Source organism: Prunus persica, chromosome G1 (genome assembly GCF_000346465.2).
Source record: "Prunus persica cultivar Lovell chromosome G1, Prunus_persica_NCBIv2, whole genome shotgun sequence".
Classification (NCBI taxonomy): domain Eukaryota; kingdom Viridiplantae; phylum Streptophyta; class Magnoliopsida; order Rosales; family Rosaceae; genus Prunus; species Prunus persica.
Genome location: NC_034009.1, coordinates 15,168,950 through 15,174,220, shown reverse-complemented (window position 1 = coordinate 15,174,220; position 5,271 = coordinate 15,168,950).

Below are 5,271 nucleotides of genomic sequence, written 5' to 3'. Positions count from 1 at the left end.
GGACTTTTGCAAGTTGTTGCATTAGCAACACCTATCCTAAAATTGGTGCACTAACTTCTACCTTTGGTAGAGGCCCTTTGGCAGGGTCGTTAAGGTCATATTCCAAATCGTGTTTGGGAGGAGGGTATTCCTATAGTACCTTCGATTGATAGTGACGACATTTAGTCGAATATTGAGTTCGTATAAGTAACCTTTGGGATGTTCAGTGGAACATATTGTTCAACAGTAAAGTTCCAAGTGCTCAACCCTTTCTCATATATCTATTTAGTGGTAAAGTTCCACTTGCCTTTAAACTTTAGACTGAAAACAGGAAGACCGAGAATGATTTGGACAGACTAACACTAGTATTTTGGATTAATTGCCTTTCCATTTTGGGCACATTGCCCCTTTATAGACAAAAGGGTGTGGGATGTTTAATCATTTCTTCGATGTGGGACTTTTGCAAGTTGTTGTGGTAGCGACACGTGTCCTAAAATCGGTGATGTAACTTCTACCTTCGGTAGAGACCATTCGGCAGGGTCGTTACAGTTGTATTCCGAATTGTGTTTGGTCGGAGTAGGGTATTCCTTCAATACCTTTGATTGGGTGTGATGTCATTTAGTCAAACATGATGTTTGTATAAGTTACCTTCGGCATGTTAGGTGAAATATGTTGTTCGGTGGAAGGGCCGGTCCATTGATTTTGGAGACCCTGTACATAGAATGATGTTAGGGCCCTGATTTTCTTAGAGAACAAAACTGTGTTGACAAATTTAAGAACAAAGCAACATTATTTTCTCATTCAAGATGGATTTTTAAAGGAAAAGCTTAAGGGTTAAATCTAAAAATAAGGATTTAAAGTACAAAACTCATTAACATTAGGTAAAAGATTTAAAAATTAAGGATTCACCTTATCTTTCTAGGTCTTGCAATCAGGCCTTCAGATTCAAATCTAAGAGAGAGAGAGAGAGAACAAATCATGTTAAAAATAAAGAGCTGACAAAAAAAAAACATAAATAAAAACAAATAGGGAAAAAAAAAATAATTCAAGTATAACATTGGTTAGAAAATTGAAAACAAGGAGGCCCATTTTCTTTTGTCCAAAAGCCTCTTTCAAAATAAACTATGAATTTTCTTATAGAAGTGAGTTGGAAAAAAAACATTTGGAGGCCCCAAATATTTGGGGCCTTATGCCATCACCCAGCCTGCACAATCTATGGGCATGTACTACAAAAAGTGAAAAAGACGACCAGAAAACAACGACGGTCTAAGTGAAAACCGTCGTGGTTTATAAAAAGACGACGGTTCTAAAAACACCGTCGTGTAATACAACCTTAGACAACTAAAAAATGGAGATTCAAATGGCTGTTCAAAAACAACGACGTACATAATTAAACAACCGACGTCTATTTGAAACAGATTTCCGCAGTGTAAAATCAATGCCAACAAAGAACGGCAGAAGTTATGAATCGACCGACGTAGAAAGTAAAGACGACGATTTCAATAAAAACTGCCGTTTTTACTCATAAAATAACACGACGAGGTTTTCGTATAAGACGCCGTATAATTACAAACAAATCCACGGCTTTAAAATACAAAATATCGCCGTATTAAATTAATTTACAACGACGGAAAATATAAATATATCGACGTCATTATCGTATAGTTCTACGACGTTATCTTTAAATCGTACAATAAAATTTAACGTCGTATTTATTCATTTTATACGTCGTACCTTTAATTTTAACGGTCGTCTTAATAAGAATTTTTGTTAACAATTTTTTTCTTTGATTTTCTTATCCTACGTCGGTAGATCTACTTAATGACAAGAATTGAAATAACCACGACGGTTTATATAGAACACCGCCGACATAATCAGATTTGTCTGAGATCCCAAGGGTTACGAAATCTTACCAGATGGAACTCTGTTCCACATCATAATCTTAACAGATGACACAGATTTGCAAATATTGCGTCGTGTTAGTTTACAAATTCTAGAACATTAATTTCCCTCATTTTAAATTTCCTCGGGAAAGAAAAATCTATTTATCACGCTTTGTAATTGAAAACTAAAACTGAAAGAATACGGGAAAAAAAACTCTATTTATAATTTAAAAATAAAATCCACGTCGGTTGTAGTACACTTAACGACGTTTAACAAAATAATCTACGTCGGTAATTATAAATCTACCGCCATCTTACCTTAATATAGACGACGAGAAAAGACGACGGTAGAACAGAAAACCGCCGTTGTTTCAGTTTCTTTAACAGTTTGGTCCTTTATCTTTCTGCAGGACTTGTATAGTTCAAAGCATTGACAATGTCTTCATCATATCTCCCAGCAACTACTGATTCAATTGCTCATGCTTTAGAGGCCATCTGAAGCCATTTCTATTCTTTATCGCATTCTTGAAACCCATCTTCTTCTTCTGAAGCTCTACGGATAAAGGAAGAGGCTATCACAAATCCGACGGATCTTCTTAGGCAATAAAATCAAGCAGAGGATCAGGCACATCTGATCTTCAGATTTCCCTGAGAAGCGAACTTTCCTTCGACAGCGAGTGGAGGCCAGGCTTGCATCTCTTTTGATGGAAAGCAAGGAGTATTCAGAAGCACTAAGTGTCCTATCAGGCTTGATCAAGGAAGTGAGAAGGCTAGTTGACAAGCTTCTTCTTGTGGACATATATTTGATGCGAGTAAGCTCAACTTCTCTTTGAGAAAGACATCCAAATTATTGTCTTTGAGATGTGAGAGACTGAGAGAGGAAGAACTTGGAACCTTAAATGTAAACCGAAAATGAATGAAAGCGACAAATTTATAGAATAAATTTTTAAAACCAACGGCGGTCCTTACAAAAAAACCGCCGTTTAAATTGTAAAATCAACGTCGGTATTATCGACGTATATTACAGAAATCCACGTCGGTAAATTAATAAAAACGACGTGTTAAATAATCTACCATGACGCGAGTTATTACTTATGTACTTTAATTTTTGAGTTTACTACGACGGTACCTACAACACTACTGTCGTATTTATTTACCAGGTCCGAAGTTAAATGTACCGTCGTATTTTGTAATTTATACGTCTTAGTTATATGTAACCGCCGTATTATTTTTTTGAAATGGTTTTATATGTAAGCAACTTTTCGTCTACCTGACATACACATGCGCTGTTTCCAAACCCGATTAAAAAGTTCAATCTCCCAGAGAAAACTTTTAGACTTTTTTCCTTGTCAGAGCACTGTCAGAGTATCTCATCGTCTTCCTCTCGTCTTCTTTGTCGTCTCTGAACTTAAACATAATCTTCCTCTGGCTTTCATTGCACGCAAAAGGTAAGCTTTCATTTTCACTATTTTGGTTGCTGTTTTGCATGCTCATACGTTTTTTGTTTGAAAAATCTTTTTACCTTTTTTCTGGCCAAAATCATTTTACTTCTTTCCAAGTTCGATAAAATATACAGACAAAGAGGGAAAGTTTCCAACTTTGAAGACAACTACCTCAACTAAATAAGACGACGGTAGCTTCTTATGTACGTGGTTAAATATGTAGACCACGACGGTTCGTCAGTCGTTCTAGCGTCGTCTGAAAATTGACAAAGTTGTTTTTAAAATTATAGTCTTTTTTTTATTTGCTTGTTTAACTGCAGGTTTGATTTCTCTGAACAATGGTTTTTGTTTTTCCCTAATTTGATAAAATATAAAGAAAAAGAAAGTAGGGTTGGTATCTAATATAGACGACAATATCTTATTATTTTACGTCGTGTGAATGTTAATACCACGACGTCATATTAAAATACCGTCGTCTATATAAGATTCCAAAACTTTCTTTCTTGGCCTTGTATTTTATCAAATTAGAAAACAAAAACCATGGTTCAGAAAAATCAAATCTGCAATCAAACATTCACAGAGAAAGAAAGAAGGGTTTTGGATCCTTATATAGACGACGGTATATTACGACTGACGTCGTGTGAACATCAATACCACGACGTTATATAAATATTTCGTCGTGTATAGTTAATTATCACGTCGTTTATAGTTAATTATTTCGTCGTTGTTTAATTACCTTGGTTTTAAACATTTATTACGTCTGAGATTATTTCATTGCGTCGTTTAAAATCATATCATACGTCGTATTTTATTAATAACTGTCGTTTGTGTTCTTAATCTTTTCCTGAAATATTTTCACTTGCAGTTTTGTCTGTAAAAATGGTTTCTCACCAAGACCAAAGTAAGGATTCTGGCTCCAAGAAAAATGGAGGTAAGGACCTTGGAATGGTACCTCCTCAAGTGAAGCCTTCGAAGAAGATGAAGTTTGCTTCATCATCTGCTGAGACAGAACGAACCAGCACGACAACAATCTCTGATGATTCAAAGTCTGGTCGAGGTATGAGCACAATGCCTCGTGTTGTGAAGAGAAAACTTCAGAAACTGAGGCCAATTGTTGAGTACAATAAAAGGGGGAAAGGAATTGGCCAAGCACATAGTGAGATGCAGTCCTACATTGGTGTGTTGGCACGCTCCAGAGTTCCACTTGTGGACATGAAATGGGCTCAAATCCCCAAGGATATAAAGGAGCAGATTTGGGAAGCAGTTGACCTTGCTTTTGTGGTAGGTCAAGGGGGCAAGAGCTCTGTGTTAGCTTCTGCTGCCAAGAAATGGAAGGATTTCAAGTCTACACTAACGAGGCAATATATCCTTCCATACACCAAGGACAGGGAGAGATTAAGCCAACCCCCTGAAACATATAAATTCATAGAGAAAGCACAATGGGATGCCTTTGTAGCTTCAAGGTTATCCAAAGATTTTGAGTCTGTGCATTCTCAACATGCACAGATTAGGGAGAAACTCGAGTACAATCATCGATTGTCTCGAAAAGGATATGCTGGTTTGGAGGATCAATTGGAGGAAACCATGCCTGGGGTAGAAATTGATCGATCTACCTTATGGAAGAGAGCTAGACAGGACAAACATGGTAACATCCCTGATCCAAAGGTGGCAGAGAAAGCAAAATTAATTGTAAGCCTACTCACTCTGTTTTAAATTTTTATTAAACTGTGAATAATTCTTATTACGTCTTATGTTATATTTTGCGTCGTGTGAATGATATTACCACGTCGACATATTTTAAAAAACGTCGTTAAAGGTCTAAATCAGGAATCACAACTCTGTTTTCTGTAATTATAGCATAAGATGTCGGTGGTTCATTTTCGCGTCGTCTGTAGTAAATTACTACGTCGAAATGTTTTAAACAACGTCGTTAAAGGTGTGAATATGAATCATCCCTCTGTTATCTG